Source organism: Phoenix dactylifera, unplaced genomic scaffold (genome assembly GCF_009389715.1).
Source record: "Phoenix dactylifera cultivar Barhee BC4 unplaced genomic scaffold, palm_55x_up_171113_PBpolish2nd_filt_p 000261F, whole genome shotgun sequence".
Classification (NCBI taxonomy): domain Eukaryota; kingdom Viridiplantae; phylum Streptophyta; class Magnoliopsida; order Arecales; family Arecaceae; genus Phoenix; species Phoenix dactylifera.
In genome coordinates, this window is record NW_024067752.1 from 546,151 (window position 1) to 567,295 (window position 21,145).

Consider the following 21,145-nt stretch of genomic DNA (forward strand, 5'->3'; position numbering starts at 1 on the left):
ACATATCAACCAGGGACCATACCCTGCTACGACTGTCAACGCCTCACCATTCCCAAGAATGAACTGCACTGTGCGCCACAAGCAAGCTCTGGCTGTGCACCATCTCCTCCCATGATGGTAACGGGCTATCCACGAAAATTCGTTGACTTACTCAACTCCGTCTAGTCAATCATGACGGTAACTCGTTAATTCGTCCAGTCACATCTCAGGTAACCCTGCACTCCTCCTATAAAAGGAATATTTCTTCCCCTCAAAGGGGTCTCTCGGACTTCCACGGAGAGTCTATCTCATTCTCCAAAATTAAGCCCCCTTCTGACTTAAGTATCGGAGAGCCGACACCGAAAACCCCGGCCACCGGCTTTTTGCAGGTCCCCCGGAGGACGCCGCCTGTCGACGGACCGCCACCCACCAACTCTCGCCGGAGCTCCTCCTTCTCAGCCACTGGTCGCCCTCGGGTCCAATTTCCAGCAACAAGTGTATGTAATACATGTGGTAGAATTTGTCCATATTTACTTGGCATAATTAAGTTGGTTGTATTTTTGTTTGACATATGAACCTATCTAAAGAATTACTAAGCAATAATATTTGGCAAATGCAGGTTCTAATCTCAGCTAGGATAGGTTGAGGTCCGAAGGAAGGATCTCAAAAAATATATCCAAAAGGTACATGGAAAAATGACTATCGACGTACTTGAAGTGAAGGGGAGAACTTTTAGTTATGTGCAATCTTCCAAATTATTATCTGTACTTCGAATCATATCCCGAGGGTTCATCTCGTGCCAATGAAAATGAAAGGCTATAAAAGATCATGAGAAGAATGAAGCGCTTGAGCGGCGCATGTAATTAGAAAGTTATTTAATGCTATATGTGTCAACTTTTCTAATTTTTCTTTATGTATTTTATTTACTTACTATTAGAATAACAATATAGTTATTTATATTCTTGTTGTCAAAGTTTCATATACAATTAGAGATAGATCATGTGAGAGAAAAGATGCGAGAAGAAGTTAATAAAATTGTTTAGACAAGCGCGATATAAGTTAAGCTTGTGTTTTAAGAAGCACAATACTTCGGAAGAGGCACTTCAAGATTGCCCCTTTGGATTTCTCAAAAAAATTAAAAAGTTCAAGGCATAAGTTTCTACTATTGAAATTTCATTGATGTTAATTTTGTTGCTTTGCTACTAAGATATATGAACTTATAAGTTCTAACATGTCATGAAGGAAAATATGCAAAAAAATAAGAAAAATCGAAAGAAGATGAATAGATTGAGCTCATCCATCATATCCAAAATAAAGAAGGCAAGAGAAATGTGTGCAACGAAGCTAAAAAGGTTTACATAAGAAAATATCGTGTTTTACAAGATAAATTTTATATCGTCGTACTTGAGATGTTAAACTAATATATATTACTTTTCTTTTTTCCTAGAATAGAATAATAGAGCTACAATCTCAGTGCACACCGGAGGGTAAGACCCCTATGGGTCCTAATGAAATATATGATCATGTTCTTTGGATAAGGTCACAATAAATTAAAGGCTTTGGGGATAGTCCAAAATCAATTAGTTCCACTTCATTCATTAAAAGGACTTTGAGTTGGAGAAAGTTCTTCAGAAAACTCGGAAGGAGGTAGATAGAGTTCAACGTAAGCTGAGAGATAAGATACAAACTTATTAGTCCAAGATGGAAAATATCTTAATGTAGATGGGGGCTACATTGACTCTCTAAGATGAGTATAATTATACTTTGATCTATGGCTACTTATGCATCCTTTCCAAATGCACCTCCTAGTTCATGGTAAGATCAGAGCAATATACTATTCTAAACTATTGTTTAATATCCCTTTGGTGAGTTATTCTAATATATTTTTATTAATTCTTTTACTATGATTCTCTAACTCATCTTTGATATTCTGTATATAGATTGATGATGATACTTGTGGCTTATTATGGTTATGATGATTTTAAAGTTTTATGTAATCATGACTCAAACTCTATTCATTCTCTCTTTTGTCTATGAGTTATTAGGAGATTTTATACTGGATATTATCTCCTTCTTTATGGATGATATTAAGTTTAGAGCTATTATTGATGTTATAGATATTGATTAGCTTTATATACATTGATGATGAATATTGGTTTGAAGATTCTTGATAATTTTAGAATCATTATCTTGATCGTGGATTCAATGTGGCGAGTTATATTGATCATATTATCAATAGTGAAATTAGTGATGAAATTTGTTTGTCACAAAATTTAACTTTAAAATTAATTCATCACAAAATTTCATTACTATTTACTGATAAAATATTTTGTCACCATAATTTTATCATAGATGTAACACTTTTGATAATGAAATTTATTTTCATAAATTCAATATTTGGTGACAGAATTTGTTTGTCACCTAATCATATGAAATTCAGTAACAAAAATAATTACAATAATATTCAACATTTTATGATGAAATCTGACTCATCATAAAACTAAAATAACATTTATTGATGAAGATTTTTTAAGACCGAATCCGAGCTATTACGTTTGTTGAATTATTTAGTGATGAAGATGTATCATTTATTGACATTTTTTTTTTTACTTTTTGTGATGAATTATATTGTTAGAAAAAATATAACCTCTTTGACAACAAGTTTATTTATAGCATCAGAGATTAAACCTTGATGTTCAAAAATATATTATATCATGACAAAATTTTTAGTTTCTTGTGATAAAAACTATCATCATCAAATATTTTACTATTTGGTGATAAATATATTTTTATCACAATAAATAATTTATTTGTTGATGAAATATTTTTGCTATCACTGTGTACCTTAGCAATGCACTTTCTTATGGCATCATCGTGCTAATTTTGTGTTCATCACCAAAGATTTTTATGTTGAAATTGATTTTTTGGTGATGATATTTTTGATAGCCTAAGACAAATAAATAATTGGTACTAGGAAAGTTATCATAAATATTTTGAAATAATTAGTGATGCAATTCTTTTGTCACCAAATACTAATTATATAGAATTATATATAGTGATCCAAAATTTTGCATTATATTTGTGGTGATGATAATTTATATGAAAATGATTTTCATCACTAAACAATCAATAAAACTCATTTATGGTGATGAAAACCTTAATTTTTGTCACAAAAGAATTTCTCAATATGGTTGGTGCGATATTTTGGCATCATATTTATCATTATAATTTTTTATTAAACAATTTATTTATTAAAGATCACTAAAAATAATTTGATGGCAAATGTTATTTTTATTAGAAAATTGTCATCAGTGGATTTGTAATTTCTTGTCCCCAATGATAGCTACAAATAATTATTTTCTATACTTTTTAAATGACAATTGCATTAATATTTAGTGACATAATAGATTTTGTCCCAAATTATATGAATTATTAATGACAATAATTTTTTGTCATGGTTTAGTAAAAATCATCATTGAAATTTTTTCTCAAAGCTATGTGAAACATTGGCACCATACTTGGGATGATAAAATTTTTCTACGAAAATAATTTCCATCACTAAAAAAGCTACAAGTTTGTTGACAAATCGTTATTGTCATCACCACAATCGCAATCATTGGAGGTGCTATCATTTTCTGCCACAAACAGTAATTATAGATAATTTCTAATTCTTTGAAATGAAACAAGAATAGATGATGAGCAATTTAAGTTACCAAAAGCATAAATATTTATTGATGCAGAATACTTCATCATGAAAATTATGAATTGTCGGTGATGATAAATTTATAAATAAAATTCTCTCTTTATGGACGGAATTGGCGCCATTGGTGGTATAATTTTCCAGCAAAAATAATTTTCATAATCAAAAAATCGCTAATGCTAGTATCATGATGAAAGTTAATTTCAACACCACAGTTATACTTTTGTTGATGATTGTGTTGTCATAAAAAAATTCTGCCATTTATAGTCTTTTTGATTGGAGTGCCTATCTTTTTCAGGTAACTTTAATCATTTTGGTATGAGTAGATTTTGAATTTTTCAATATAAGTTTGGAATAATATTGAAGATTGTAATTCATGAATCAAATATGTGGTGCCTATCACAATTAACTATAGCTTCTCTTTATTCAAAAGATAAGGGTATTAGCTTCATGTATTTATAGTTACTTTGTGGAGACCTTAAAAGATTTTTAATATCACTTAATTTGCATTTAGTACATGGTTGCATAAAATGTTAGTGCAATGAAGGAACAATAACACATCCCTTTGCTTCTAGGTTCAATTCTTTTGTGATGCATCCCCAAATATTTGGACATGTTATAATATTGGTGGGTCGCTGTCTCTGTACCACCACAACAACACCACCCCCCCCAACCTTTCTCTTGATAAAAGACAACAATATCATTTCTTGGTTTTTAGTTGAAGTATTAGACCATGTTTTAGGTCAGTTTAACAAAAGAAATAATCTCAAAGGTTAATGATAACATAGTAAAACAGCGTTTTGTTTGTATAACTTGTTAAATTATCGAAGTCCCAGGGGTTGCCTTTATATTACTTATAATGCTAACATTTTGGGATATATATATATATATATGATATAGTAATTGTTTCACAATCTTAAGTAAGAAAAGACTTTTTCCACTATAGAGCTTGCCTATTTTATATCCTTATGTTATTTATAATACTTAGGTAACTCAAAAACGTAAATCAAAAAATCATCCCACCGATGTGCTATACTCTTATTGCTTCCTTTGTATTTTTGTATTTGAATTGTACCATTTAATGTAGAAACGGAAATGGTGGAAGATAGTTGAGTAGATTTTTTGAGTGATTTTTCTAAGTTAACATAGCATTTCTTTGTTTATAATTTTACACATTTCTTTTTATTTTTGGGTTCTATCTATGAGTACTTCTTGTAAGTCATTTATGGAGTTCTTACTTTGCAAGGTAGCTGTACTTGTCTCTTTTAGTTAGTGTCTTGAAGCTAAGGCTATAAAATGCATCATTTATGAAAAGAAATTGCTGCAAAATAGAGATAAATTCTTAAAAAAATGTCAATATTCAACTAAATTACAACACGCACACCCTAAGCTATAAAGAGAATAGAATAGATTGCATATGTTAATTTATTGATCTTTTTTTAACTCAATTGTTCATTTCATATAAGAGAATATAAACAAAATCACTATTCTTATTCTTATAAGCAAGGTAGTAGTTTTACGTACCTTGCATAAGAAAACTGCATAAATTATATTTAATAAGGATGGTTTAATCCATGCCAAGCCTTGTCAAATACACAGTCCTTTGCTTATACCTCATCTTCGCTCTCTATTCGACCTTGAAGTTGGATTATAAAGTTCCTTCTCACAACAAGAAAAAACAAAAGAATTTGGGAGTCTACAAGTTACTGGAACATGGTTAACTATAAAGAAATAATCGGGTTTATTGAGATCTTAATAATAAAGTAGATTTTTTAATATTACATGTTTGCATTAATCTAAGCAAATAAAGTTACTCCATAATAACCTACTGCATGCTATATACTTATTTGTTTATGTGTTAATATCAATTATTCTGTTATGTAATAAACTATGATATAAGAACATCAAGGACACATAATGGTCACCAAAATATTTTTCAGTAAGTAACACAGTCTCCACCAGCTGATATTAGAACTAAAGATCTTATAAATGAAATAGAGACGCCCTAGTATCCAAATCTCCGAGATGGATATAATATGGTAGCCCTGTTTGGTGTAAAGCATGCGTAGTAGAGGATCCCAACGCATCAACCTACCACCAGCTATTTGACCTCAACCTAACTGGTAGGAAACATGGTGTAGCTAAACATTTTCTTTAATGAAATGATCGGCTGTTGGTTATCCTCGCAACACGCTGCATTTGGCACCCAATAGGACTCTTTTAGTAGGGTTGTGTAGCTTTGTGTGGCCAAAACACAGACCATAGAGGATCCCAACTTGGTAGTTGGCCCTGGCAATTTTTTGGCAGTTTTTTGCATGGATGTGTGCGTGGTACCCATGTAAGAAAGCTTCCAAAGGAGTTTCCAGTATGGGTCCAAGCAGTTTGCCTGGTCCCCAGAGAGAGAGAGAGAGAGAGCCGGAAGCTCAAGCTAAAACATACGTCGGCAACTAACCGCATAAATTCAGTTGCCACGACAGTTGAAGACCCCACAAATGCTCGATCAAAGGCGTATCCAACCCCATAGGGTTCTTATTTATTGAAAGTTTTGGACAATAACTCCTAACACAGCTTCATTTCTTTATATATATTTTCAGAAAAAAAAAGATCTTAATTAGATAACTCATCACTGGAGTTCACTGCTTTTCTTGGCTTCTATGCGATAATGTATTGTAAAACATTTCCGGAGAAACTTTAGTTGTTGGCAAATGGTTAATTTTGATCTCTCTCCCTCCCTCGCCTTCCATCCCTCCCCCTCTCCCTCCCTCTCCGAGAAAAAGAAGGACGATTTGGATTAAAGGAGGAAGATTTTTCAGCTTTACTGTGGGAGCCATGACCTCCCCATCGTGAGGTGTGCTGAAGAAAAGTGGATAAAGAATTAGCATGTTCAAAGAACGTAAGACATAGTTGGTTGTACCAAGATATGAGAGTAAAGGTGCTCATCAATATTAATTTTTCTTTCCTTTCTTTTTATGTTTTATGTGTGCGCGCGCGCGCGTGCGAGTGTGTTTGTGTGTGCGTGGGGAGAGAGAGAGAGAGAGAGAGAGAGGGACAGAGAGGCAGCTTAATTTTCTATGATTTCATGGTTACTGCATGAACTTCATGTTGGTCAAGTAGTCTTCAATTGAAATCAACCTAAACTGTGTTACAAGTAACCATTGCTTGCTGATTCTAACACACCAGACATGGACATCGTTTCCACCTAGCTAAACAAGTTTTCATCCATGTAGAGGGGAAAAAGTTCTCCCTATTGGATGTGCATGGAAAGATTCTTTCCTTGTTGGTTATCCTTGAAGTCATAATAGGATGAGGATGCGAATTTATGAGACACCATATGTTGGTCGGCGTACTAAAGAAAAGAGATACCCTCTTTCTTTGTTAATGAATGAAAAAATGATGGGGAAAGCTAAAGATATGGGAACTGCCTGGGGAGTAACAATGATGATATATAAACAGTCCCCGGTTCACACTGTATAGAAATCTGATAATTTTTGGACCAAGAAGGTGGTCATACTGTATGAAAGAATTTTTTTGGTAGTAACCATCAGTATATATGTATATCTTAATTTCCTCTTCAAAAAAAGAAAAAGTATCATTACATGTCAATAATATATTGTTTACTGATCACACTTCATAAACCTTAAAGGTCAACTCTATGCACTACAATCTGTCCCACTCTAATCCATCCATAGATGATATGTAGTGACATGCTGCAACCAAGTTCTGAACAACTAACTATTTAACGTTTTTATAACTAGAAATGCTCTTTCATTTACTATCAATAACAAGAAGCAATTGTTCAAATTCAGAAGCCTTCCACACATAATTCATAACCAGGGTTCAGTCACACAACTTCTTGCTAATGCTTATCTAAGTGTTATTTAGACTATATTTTTCACGTTTCATATTAGTTTACATACGTATATCATCTTTTGCCAATAACCCTAACTTAGATACTATTACTAAAGTTATTATTATTTTCATAGACTGAAAAGAAGCTATATATTGATGATCCAACCACTATTACTACTCGGAAAACGAATTAGTAAAGCTGAGCAGTAAATTCCTTGAGCATCTCAATTTTTCCTTTTATATGTGTAAGAAATTTCAGCATCTTCCTCTTTAAGCATGCTTACTATATACCAGAAAGATGCAAGGTCGAACAGACAACGAAAGCAAGGCTGATACCCTAAGGACTGTCGACTTGACAAAAGCATGGCAAGGATATCACACACCCAAACATGCTATCGAACCACCACATCAATCTATCCCCTCAGACAGCGCCTATCCTCTGAAATTACCTACAAAACGAGAGCAAGAAGTATCAAAAGAGAGAGAGAGAGAGAGAGAGAGAGAGAGAGAGAGAAACTCCATAGCTTTAGCTTGTTCTTGATAAAACATTTGATGATGCTATTGCACCAAGGCCCAGGGCAACACATACCTTCACTCCAAATCCCATGGCATGCTGATCCGTTCCAGGGCTTCAAGTAGTAGAAAGTTATATAGGCTATCAAGTCATACCCATCAATCTTTGTGGCTGTCCAATTTGAGAGGAGGTGAACTTTGACTTGTGGGTGGAGTTCCCATGTGATAACATAACAACCTCTCTCTCTCTGTCTCTCTCTCACGCGTGCGCACACACACACACACACACACATATAGAGAGAAAGAGAGAGGAGGAGGAGGAGGAGAAGGGGGAAGGTGGGGGCATTAGGGAGAAAGGTGGAGGGTGCAATTGACTAAGTGGAGAACAGTGAGGAGAGGTGGATAACGTAGTGAGATGGCTTATCAATTAGAGAGGTTAGCTGTGCTCGTGGGCTTTTGAACCGCGGTTTGTGGACAGAAACGCATGCGCCACTTCATTTATCTACCAACACGAACTTCTTACAGTCTCAAAAGAATCTTTATCTCTAAGAGATAGAAAATAAACGAGATCCTCGTCACAGAAGAGCTTCAGAAAATGAAAGAGTACGACGCGTGCCCTTTGGTTGGCCTTGGCCCCAGACATAAACATAGACGTAACTGAGATACAAGAGGCGTCCATCCAAGTTTAATTGCTAGAATAATTCACCCAGTTCCCCAAAGCACAGATCAATGGTCTTCTACTCTGACCAAAATTCTCTCATTACTGCTGTCCATCTCAACGGGCCACATGGCCCTCATGCCAATGATGCATCATCCTGCTACGTACCATCCCTTTCATGACCTCACACTAGAAATTAAATAGAGGGGCAGCGGCCTATTGATTTAGGTAGGCTAAGGAGTAAATTTGCAATAGAAGTTCCTTGGCGCCTATTATATGTATAGTATGAATTCACATAAAGTAACTTATGCTCACATTCAACACTGCGCTGCTTTCCACCCTTGACATAGACAGCATCATTGGAGCAAGGGAACAGCTTGATGAAATTTGCAGCTGTCTTGAACAATTAGAACATAAATGCTGCACTTTTACCATCAACTTGGTAGGTAGCACTGTCAAACTATTTATACCTCATACTGAATTGAAATTTAGTTACAAATTGTTTCCTCCAGCTGACAAGGCCAGAAGTGTTTAATTTACACGGAAGGAAGAGGACAGAGTTTGTATAAAAGCTATTCTGTGGTAAAAAAATATGGCTGTGTGCTGTGAAGGATCAAAGTTTTCAACAAGAAGCTCTGGTGATGGCAAATGCTAAAAATAAAAATATAATACATTTACTGTAACAACCCAGAACCTCATCCAAAATGGCTAGCCGGAAGTTATTATTTGAATTTCTTGATCCTATGTAAGTACCTAAGATCTACTCAGTGAATAACCGATGTTGGACTAAACATACGCCCGCACGGGTCCTCACATACTCCTCTCATTCAAGCTCTGACGTCCTCGCCAGGCTAAGAGTTCAAATCCATTCAAATCTAATCACAAATACTACGATCGGCTCATCGTCAGCTGTAATGGATCCGTACTGCAGTGTTCTATAGTTTACATAGGTTATGGGTCGGGTCTGCTTTAATACCATTTGTAACAAGCTAAAACCTCACCTAAAATGGCTGACTGGAAGATATTATTTGGGTTCCTTGATCCTGTATAAATATCCAAGATCTACTCAGTGAATAATCAATGTGAGACTAAACATACGCCCGTACGGGTCCTCATATTTATCCCAAGCCTAATTTGTCATGAAGGATTTGCCCTCCAATACGGAATTGCCCACACTGCAGGTCATTGCCATTTTGCAACACAACTAAATATGTTGCTAATGAACAAAAAGTACTGGAGAGAAGCCATTTGGTGTGTCATTTGCCATTTGGGTTGAATTTCTTTTAAGGGATAACTGTTAATTCGTTTATTTGATTGGTTGATTTGGACTGGCTCATCCAGTGGAGACTTCACTTTTTTGCGCACGTGCGATTCCGGTGGCAACTAACCCCTCTAATTCTTGAGCAGGTCAGCTGCATGGCCTGCAAAGAAATACAATCTTGATAAGATGTGCATGAACTGATGCAAAATCATACAAGTACATTCATTTTCAAGCATTTTGTCACCCCCCGAGCCCGAGGCGCGGCAGACGCCGCACGCCCGCACGGCGGGCCACGTAGACGTGCAAGGCATCGGATTACATCAAAGCAAATACAGATGCTCAAGACTTTATTTAAGGATTAATAGCAGATGCTTAAAATTGACAAAATACTTAAAATCATTCAAAAGCAGACTTACAAAACTCCAAAATAACATATGCCAACATAATTCAAATGTCCAAACTAAACTAACAAAAATGCCAATAACTGAAGAATCATCGGAAACTCTAACGCACTCCCCAATCCCGTGCGATCAAGCCTCTGGATCTGAAAAATGGAGAAAACAGAATAATGAGCTACACTAGCCCAGTAAGCAACAAAATACACCAGAGTAGGGTCAGAGCATATCAGATCAAAATACAGGATAATGTCTGGAATAAATCACAAATAATATCATTTTTACAAAACTCTGATATAATAATCTCAACATGATAGGCTACGGCCACGTAACCCAGTGGCATGGGTTGCACAAAGTGCCAGAAACCACTATTATTAGTCACCGGTGGCAACGGTGTCCAGAAACCACTATTCTAATCACCGGTGGCGCGGTGTCGAAACCGGTTCCTCACAGATTACAAGTCGACAGGTCCAACATATAATCCCCATTGGCGGGGCCAGAACAGAACAGAACAGATCATAGCCATGCTGAGAATGCATATAAATAGAAAAATACATTTCATAAATTATCCAAACATATTTTGCGGATTTCAGAGCATATAACATAATTTTTAAATAACATTTAATATGCCTGACCCATTTTACAAAATACAAAATATTTATCAGAATTTAATCTATTTATCAAATAATTTGGAAATTTTACTTGAAGTATTAAGTTTTTTACCTCTTCTCGCTTAATTCCTACTTCAGGTAGGCGGATCAGGTTCACCTGTTAACATTTAATTAATTTCATTGTTAATTTCGGAGCTAAACAAAACTAAAAATAATATTATTGGACACGGCCTAACAGGGCCCAGAGTTGGCCCATAATGGGCATGGCCCAATAGGGCCCACATCGAACACGGGCCAATGGGCCCGCATACCCCAGCCCAATAAGGCCCCCAAGGTTGGAATCTAATTGGTCCATTTATGCAATAAAAATTCATTGCAGGGACTAATACTTAATTACGGGGTACTATTCTATAATAAAACTTGAGTGAAGGGACTAAATAATATATTTGAGGACCTTTACGCAATAAATCTTTCTTATAGGGATCAAACATAAATTACAGAATACCCTTTTTGTGAAATAATATACTGTCAAGGGCTTATCTGCAAAATTTCATTTATTGGCTAAACGAGTTCGGGTTTCGGGTTTCGGGTCTGAACTGGATTTCGGATTTCGGGTCTAGACTGGGTTTCATCTCTTTCTCTTTTTTTTTTTTGTTTTCAGGTTCCAACTGGGCCCAAGTTGGGCCCACAGTGAACTGGGCCTTGGCTCAGTTCGGCCCACATGGGCCTTCTTCTTCCCCAACGCCCCCCCCCCACGGCAGGGGAAAACTGAGAGGGAGAGCAGAAGAGGAAGAGGGCGGCGGGGTGGCCGGAGGCCACCCCTCGGTCGGCTGCCAGCTGGCCGCCATGGCGGCTGGCAGCCGTTGCGGTGGCCAACAGGGAGGAAGAGATAGAGAGTGGTCTCAGTTTGGGGCCAAAATAGAGGGGAAAATCAAGGATAAATGGCAACGGAACAAAGACAAGGAGGAGAGAAGCTTACCGGCGGTCGACGGAGGTAGTGGGTCTCGGCCAAGGGAGGCTCGATCCGGTGTCAAGCGGCGGCGGCGACGGCACTTTCCGAAGAGGAAGGAGATCTCGAAACAGGGGAGGCTCGGGTGGTGGTGGTGGTTGGCCGAGGCGGCTCGCCGGCGACTTGGGAAGCGGGAGCAGAGGAAGGAGAGGAAGAGGAGAGGGAGGAGAGGAAGAAGAGGGGGCTCGGCGGTGGCCCTAGGGGAAGGAAAGATGGGGTTTTAACGCCCCATTGCAACGGCACTCCGCCACGATTTTTGCGGCGGTCAAGCGAGATCCGCGGACGTGAATTGGCCGCGGATGGACTGGGAGGGGTGCCGCGGGATACCCGCGGTGCCCTTGCCCCGTTTGTCCCCCGGAGGAGCCGGAGAGGATCGCAATCGCGATCCTCTATTCCGGTTCCTCCCAAATCGAATCGGGGCTGAAGTCGGCAGCCCTCGCCGACTTCAGCCCCGTATCTCACATTCTCCCCTCCTAAAAAAAAAATTCGTCCTCGAAATTTAACATACCTTAGCTTGCAAGAAGGTCCGGATATTTTTCCTTCATCTCGTCCTCTAGCTCCCACATAGCCTCACGTTCTGAGTGATTGCTCCACTGAATCTTAACATAAGGAATCGTGCGCCTCCTCAACACTTGCTCTTTTCTATCAACCACACGTACAGGCTGCTCGGGATATGTCAAATCTTCTCTAAGCTGCAAGGGAGCCACTTCTACCACATGGCTCATATCTGGAATATACTTTCTTAGCATGGAAACATGAAAAACATTGTGAACTCCAGACAGTGAAGGTGGAAGTGCCAATTTGTAAGCCATAGCTCCTACTCTTTTCAAAATCTCAAAGGGGCCCACATAGTGTGGACTGAGTTTTCCGCGTATTCCAAATCGCATCACCGCTTTAGTAGGAGACACTTTCAGAAACACATGATCTCCGACCTGAAATTCCAATTCCCTTCTTCTATTATCTGCATAACTTTTCTGTCTGCTCTGAGCTATCCGGAGGCGTTCCCTGATCAGCTGGATCTTCTCTACTATTTGTTGCACAATCTCGGGGCCCATAATTTTTCTTTCACCAACATCATCCCAACAGATAGGTGATCTACACTTTCTTTCATATAGAGCCTCATAAGGTGCCATTTGAATACTTGCCTGGTAACTGTTATTATATGCAAACTCAACCAAAGGCAAGTGATGGTCCCAAGAACCTTTCATATCCATTACACAAGCTCTTAGCATATCTTCCAAGGTCTGAATGGTTTTTCTGATTGGCCATCAGTCTGAGGGTGGAAAGCTGTGCTGAAGCTCAGAGTGGTCCCCAAGGCTTTATGCAAACTACTCCAAAAGTGAGATACAAACCGCGAGTCCCTATCGGAAACAACGGATACGGGTACTCCATACAACCTCACTATTTGTTCAATGTAGAGCTCTGCAAACTTTTCCAAGGTCATTCCTACTTTGAATGCCAAAAAGTGTGCCGACTTTGTCAATCTGTCCACAATCACCCATATAGCATCATAACATTTAGGAGTGCGAGGCAACCCGGAGACGAAGTCCATAGTGATGTGTTCCCACTTCCATTCAGGAAGTGGTAGGGGCTGCAACAACCCTGCCGGTCTTTGATGCTCTGCTTTAACTTGCTGACATGTCAAACACCGAGCCACAAATTGTGCAATTTCTCTCTTCATATTATTCCACCAAAATGTACCTTTCAAATCCTTATACATCTTAGTACCCCCAGGATGCACTGTATATCCAGTATTATGAGCTTCCTTCATAATTTCATTCTTTAAATCAGAGTCATTTGGAATACACATTCTATTCCTGTATCTCAATGATCCATCCTCATGAAGTCTGAATTCTGATTGAGAATCTGATTCAATATCACTTCTAAGCTTTTGCAATTGAGGGTCATCTGCTTGAGCAATCCTGATCCTCTCTATCAAGGTAGGTTGGACACGTAAGTTTGACAATTGTGCATCAGGGTCATGCCAACATACCTCAATTTCTGCTCTCCTCAGATCTTCCAGAATTTTCCTCTGAGAGGTGAGTAAGGCAGCAATACTACCAGTGGATTTTCTGCTCAGTGCATCTGCTACCACATTAGCTTTTCTCGGATGGTAATGAATAGACAAATCATAATCCTTCAGTAACTCTAACCATCTCCTCTGTCTCATGTTTAGTTCCTTCTGGGTAAAAAGGTATTTCAAACTTTTGTGATCAGTGTACACCTTACAAGATTCACCATATAAATAATGTCTCCAAATTTTTAATGCAAACACAACAGCAGCAAGCTCCAGATCATGAACGGGGTAGTTCTCCTCATATGACTTTAATTATCGGGAAGCATATGCAATAACCTTATCATTCTGCATCAGCACACAACCCAATCCTTTCTTTGAGGCATCACTGTAGATGGTATAACCTTCGCCACTAGAGGGAAGGGTAAGGATGGGAGCGGACACCAAACGTTGCTTAAGCTCCTGGAAGCTCTGTTCACATTTATCTGACCACTCAAACTTAACTCCTTTACGAGTTAGTCGAGTCAAAGATGCAGCAATAGAGGAAAAATCCTCAACAAATTGTCTATAATATCCTGCTAGGCCCAAGAAGCTGCGAATCTCAGTAACACTGTTGGGTCTGCTCCAGTTGACCACTGCCTCGTTCTTCTTTGGATCCACATAGATACCCTCTTTAGATATTACATGCCCTAGGAACATCACACTATCTAGCCAGAATTCACTTTTCTTCAACTTACCATACAACTGCTCTTGTCTTAGAGTTTCCAGTACTAACCTCAAATGTTGCTCGTGCTCGGCCTGGCTCCCAGAATAGATCAAGATATCATCAATAAAGACTACTACAAATTTGTCTAGAAAGGGTCTGAACATCCTGTTCATCAGATCCATAAAAGCTGCAGGGGCATTTGTCAGTCCAAAAGGCATGACCAAAAATTTATAGTGCCCATAACGAGTACGAAAAGCAGTTTTAGGCACATCTTCAGCCCTTATCTTTAATTGATGGTACCCAGAACGAAGATCAATTTTAGAGAATATCTGAGCACCCTTTAACTGATCAAATAAGTCATCAATTCTTGGTAGAGGATACTTGTTCTTTATTGTTGCTTTATTTATCTCTCGATAATCAATACATAATCTCATACTACCATCCTTCTTCTTTACAAATAAGACTGGAGCTCCCCAAGGTGAAACACTAGGTCTGATGAAACCCTTATCAAGAAGATCCTGCAACTGCTCCTTTAATTCTTTCATTTCAGCTGGAGCCATTCTATAGGGGGTCTTAGAGATTGGTGTGGTACCAGAAATTAAATCAATTGCAAATTCAATTTCTCTATCTGGTGGCAAGCTAAGAAGGTCTTCCGGAAAGACATCATGGTATTCATTCACTACTCGAATATCTTCCAATCTTTGATCTGATTGTCTGGTATCAACCACTGTGGCAATATACGCCATACTCCCCTTTCTAAGCAGCCGCTTAATTTGCATAGCGGAGACAACTCGAGGGGAGGTATAAGCACCACTCCCTACGAAGCTGAATTCGGTATCTCCGGGGATCTGAAAGTTTACCCGTTTCTCATGGCAGTTAATGGTGGCAAATTGTGATGCTAACCAGTCCATCCCGAGGATTATGTCAAAGTCATGCATATCTATAACTATCAAATCAGCAGACAAGTCTCTACCTACTATCTGAATCGGACAAGTCTTGCAGACCTGGTTACCAATCATCCCGCTCCCGGCTGGAGTGCTAACATGCAGATCATACTCTAATTGCACATAAGGCAGGTCATATTTTTGCACAAATGTAGATGACACAAAAGAATGCGTAGCACCAGAATCAAATAATGTATAAGCATAAACAGAAGCAACTGGCAATGTACCTGACACCACAGTGTTGGATGCCTGAGCATCCTGCTAAGTCAGTGCATAAATACGACCCTGTGTGTGCGGTCTCCCCCCTTTCTGCTGCTTAGGAGAAGAAGGCTGAGCTGACTGAGCCGGAGCAGGATAAGTTTGCACTTGCTGGGTTCTTGTAGTTTGAGGCCTCTGAACTGATTGAAGGTCCTATTGAGGACACTTAGCTACCTTATGACCCTGCTGGCCGCATCTGAAACAAGCACCGGATAATCGTCTACAGTGTTCAGTCTTATGCATACCACCACATGCATCATACTTATGCTTCTCTTGCTGAATAGTTTTTCCATAAGATCCTTGCTTCCCTGATTGCCAAGATTGATTATGAGATTTTGCAGTCTTGCTAGAATTCTGTCCACTGCGAGCATCATAATCTCTGCTTCTCTTCTTTTGTTCCCTATCTTTGGCATCATATGTTTCTTTCCAGACAATTTCCAGATTCTTAGCCCTGTCTACCAGATCATCATAATTCGTCGAGTGTATTGCGGCCAAACTCCGACGTAAGTGAGGCTTCAATCCTTCTTCAAATCTTCTCATCCGGGACTCTGCATCCATGACGAGGGTGGGAGCAAACCGAGATAGCCTGTCAAACTCTGCCTCATACTCATCCACAGTCATAGTTTCTTGATTCAGATTGAGAAATTCCCTCTCTAGCTCCCTCAGGCGACTGGAGGAAAAATACTTGGAGTAGAATGCGGTGCGGAATCTTTGCCAGGTAAGTGCCTCCTGCTCGGGTGCCAATGTGCGCTCCACAGACATCCACCAATGATGAGCTCGATCCTGAAGCATATAGGTGGCAAATCTGACCTTTTCTTCATCGGTGCACTCTATTGCCCTGAAGACTTTCTCCATTTCATCTATCCAGGTTTCGGCCTCTTGAGGACTAGTGGTGCCTTTAAAAGCCGAAGGTGCCATTCTCTTGAATTCTGCAATACTCCTTCTTTGCTCAGGAGGAGCAACATCCTGCTGGACTGGTTGCTGAGGTTGTTGCCTCTGTTGGCGTACTAACCCGATGACCTCCTCGATCAGTTCGAGCATCCGAGTTTGATTTCCGGCGGCAGCTTCTGGAGTTGATTGACCCTGGGCCCCTGAGTTATGCGGTGCCTCGCCCGCTTGGTTAGTGGGGGCTCTTCCCCGAGAGCGCCCAACCATCCGATTCAAGCTACGGACACGACGAGGCGGTATTCTGATTCAGTAAAAATATATAAATGTTATAAATTTATCCAAACAGAATAATACATAATAGTTAACAAAACAAATGAACATTATCCCCTTATCTGGTTCCTACCCATCTCTCAACTTTCCGACGAATCCTAAAGATCCTAAAACTTAAGCTCCATCCGACTATTTCAAACACAATCCCTAGGAATCTGAAATCTGGCTCTGATACCACCAAATTTGTCACGCCCCGAGCCCGAGGCGCGGCAGACGCCGCACGCCCGCCCGGCGGGCTGCGTAGACGTGCAAGGCATCGGATTACATCAAAGCAAATACAGATGTTCAAGACTTTATTTAAGGATTAATAGCAGATGCTTAAAATTGACAAAATACTTAAAATCATTCAAAAGCAGTCTTACAAAACTCCAAAATAACATATGCCAACATAATTCAAATGTCCAAACTAAACTAACTAAAATGCCAATAACTAAAGAATCATCGGAAACTCTAACGGACTCTCCAATCCTGTGCGATCAAGCCTCTGGATCTGAAAATTGGAGAAAACAGAATAATGAGCTACACTAGCCCAGTAAGCAACAAAATATCCCAGAGTGGGGTCAGAGCATATCAGATCGAAATACAGGATAATGTCTGGAATAAATCATAAATAATATCATTTTTACAAAACTCTGATATAATAATCTCAACATGATAGGCTACGGCCACGTAACCTAGTGGCATGGGTTGCACAAAGTGCCAGAAACCACTATTATTAGTCACCGGTGGCAACGGTGTCCAGAAACCACTATTCTAATCACCGGTGGCGCGGTATCGAAACTAGTTTCTCACAGATTACAAGTCGACAGGTCCAACGTATAATCCCCATTGGCGGGGCCAGAACAGAACAGAACAGATCATAGCCATGCTGAGAATGCATATAAATAGAAAAATACATTTCATAAATTATCCAAACATATTTTGCGGATTTCAGAGCATATAACATAATTTTCAAATAACATTTAATATGCCTGACCCATTTTACAGAATACAAAATATTTATCAGAATTTAATCTATTTATCAAATAATTTGGAAATTTTACTTGAAGTATTAAGTTACTTACCTCTTCTCGCTTAATTCCTACTTCAGGCAGGCGGATCAGGTTCACCTGTTAACATTTAATTAATTTCATTGTTAATTTCGGAGCTAAGCAAAACTAAAAATAATATTATTGGACACGGCCTAACAGGGCCCAGAGTTAGACCATAATGGGCATGGCCCAATAGGGCCCACATCGAACACGGGCCAATGGGCCCGCATACCCCGGCCTAATAAGGCCCCCAAGGTTGGAATCTAATTGGTCCATTTATGCAATAAAAATTTATTGCAGGGACTAATACTTAATTACGGGGTACTATTCTATAATAAAACTTGAGTGAAGGGACTAAATAATATATTTGAGGACCTTTACGCAATAAATCTTTCTTATAGGGATCAAACATAAATTACAGAATATCCTTTTTGTGAAATAATATATTGTCAAGGGCTTATCTGCAAAATTTCATTTATTAGCTAAACGGGTTCGGGTTTCGGGTTTCGGGTCTGAACTGAATTTCGGATTTCGGGTCTAGACTGGGTTTCATCTCTTTCTCTTTTTTTTTTTGTTTTCAGGTTCCAACTGGGCCCAAGTTGGGCCCACAGTGAACTGGGCCTTGGCCCAGTTCGGCCCACATGGGCCTTCTTCTTCCCCAACGCCCCTCCCCACGGTAGGGGAAAACTGAGAGGGAGAGCAGAAGAGGAAGGGGGCGGCGGGGTGGCCGGAGGCCACCCCTCGGTCGGCTGCTAGCTGGCCGCCATGGCGGCTGGCGGCCGTTGCGGTGGCCAACAGGGAGGAAGAGACAGAGAGTGGTCTCGGTTTGGGGCCAAAACAGAGGGGAAAATCAAGGATAAATGGCAACGGAACGAAGACAAGGAGGAGGGAAGCTTACCGGCGGTCGACGGAGGTAGTGGGTCTCGGCCAAGGGAGGCTCGATCCGGTGTCAAGCGGCGGCGGCGACGGCACTTTCCGAAGAGGAAGGAGATCTCGAAACAGGGAAGGCTTGGGTGGTGGTGGTGGTTGGCCGAGGCGGCTCGCCGGCGACTTGGGAAGCGGGAGCAGAGGAAGGAGAGGAAGAGGAGAGGGAGGAGAGGAAGAAGAGGGGGCTCGGCGGTGGCCCTAGGGGAAGAAAAGATGGGGTTTTAATGCCCCATTGCAACGGCCCTCCGCCGCGATTTTCGCGGCAGTCAAGCGAGATCTGCGTACGTGAATTGGCCGCGGATGGACTGAGAGGGGTGCCGCGGGATACCCGCGGCGCCCTTGCCCCGTTTGTCCCCCGGAGGAGCCGGAGAGGATCGCAATCGCGATCCTCTATTCCGGTTCCTCCCGAATCGAATCGGGGCTGAAGTCGGCGAGGGCTGCTGACTTCAGCCCCGTATCTCACACATTTTGATATAGATGCAAAATGAAACATAATGTTATGAAATGTTCATTGGTGTGATATGAAATTTTTTGTTATTCTAGTCTGGTTTCCTCAGCATATAGATCTTTAAGTAGTCCCCAAGTGACTGCTCTTTCTTGGGCTTAATTTCTTACAAGGTTTATATTGACGCAATAGAGACTGTTGTTGCTGTTGTTGCTGCTATTGTTATTATTGTTTAAATTAAGTTGATGACGTGCTTTCCACATATACATTAATTGACATTGGATGTGTTGGAATAATGCTGAACAGCAACCTTAATTTTCTTAATTTGTATGAGAATGCTGGAATATTAACTGGAGATATCTATATTGATTTGATTTGAAAAACCAAATCTCACCTGACCATTAATAGGATTGGGATCATACATAAAAGAAAATGAGAATTTGGGGCAGAATGCCTACACCAGATGAAGCTTATTTATCTGAATTTTCTAGTGCCTTTCAAATCCCATTATTTTGAAATCTTAGTTGGGACTGGACACTACAGGAAAAGCAAGATTTTCCGACGCTCGGGAGAAGCATTGGAAAATTTTGGTTCAGCGCCAAATTTTACCGACACTTCTAAAAAGCGTCGGTAAAGCTTTAGAATCGACAATGCTTTTTAAGCATCGTCGAAAACGGGACCTACGACGGCGCTTATAAGCATCGTCGGAGGCCAAAATCTACCCCCATCTCACCCTCCTCTCGATGCCCTAGCTCTTATAATTATAAGCGTCTCCTCTCCTTTCCTCATCCCTTCGGCGCCGACATCAATCCACCACCTCCCCCGTCTCTTGGATCTGAGCCACGAATCCAAGCCACTCTCCTCTCCTCCTCCCTCCAGCACCGACATCAATCCACCGCCTCCCCCGTCTCTTGGATCTGAGCCACAAATCCAAGCTACTCTCTTCTCCTCCTCCCTTCGGTGCAAACATCAATCCACCGCCTCCCCCGTCTCTTGGATCTGAGCCACGAATCCAAGCCAGAGTGTTTCGCCACCAACCTCGCTTTCGAAGAAGAAGAAGAAGGGAGAGAAGCGAAGTATTTGATGGCGGGTTTGGAAGCCCAGAGGAACTCCCCAAAGAACACCCAAATCCTCAGCAAGACCTCCGTCCTCCGAAACTCTCTCTCTCCTCCATTCCATCTCCAATCCCCCCTCCTCCGAAGCCCAGGTGAGCATATCTTTCCACTCAGCCCCCATGTGGGTATTTTGGGAGTACAAACTCCTCTCTTTTTCTCTCTTTAGAAGTTCTATTTTCTTTATTGTTGTTGCAGGGGTGATAGGAACAAGCGGATATGCATGGACGAGGAGAGCTTATTTATTTATTTTTCTTTCTATTTTCAAATCCTATTTTCCTCATGCTGGTATTCAGATCTCCTCCCCTCTCCTTGTCTATTTATTTTTCTTTCTATTTTCGGAAACTTGACTCCAAGTGAAGAGGAGGAAAAAGAGGAGGGAAGATGGTGTTCAGATCTCCTCCCCTCTACGAGTTCCCGAGCACCAAGTTCAACATCCCCTCCCCCTTCTTTTCTTTCTTTCCGATTTTCCATTTCCACACTCTTCTTTCGATTTTGAAATCCCGGCACAACGA

General features: G+C 40.1%; 1 long non-coding RNA gene across 2 annotated transcripts; it reads right to left on the reverse strand.

Moving 5' to 3' along the window:
• Positions 1–6,172: 6,172 nt before the first annotated feature.
• Positions 6,173–8,456, reverse strand: LOC103715043. 2 transcript variants are annotated; one of them, XR_005507716.1, is made up of 3 exons: positions 8,118–8,454; positions 7,865–7,977; positions 6,173–6,532 (listed from the first exon to the last, which is right to left on the reverse strand). It is a non-coding gene; the product is annotated as an uncharacterized LOC103715043 (long non-coding RNA). The 2 variants fall into 2 exon arrangements; XR_003387167.2 differs by lacking the exon at positions 6,173–6,532 and having other exon boundaries at positions 7,719–7,977; positions 8,118–8,456.
• Positions 8,457–21,145: the final 12,689 nt, after the last annotated feature.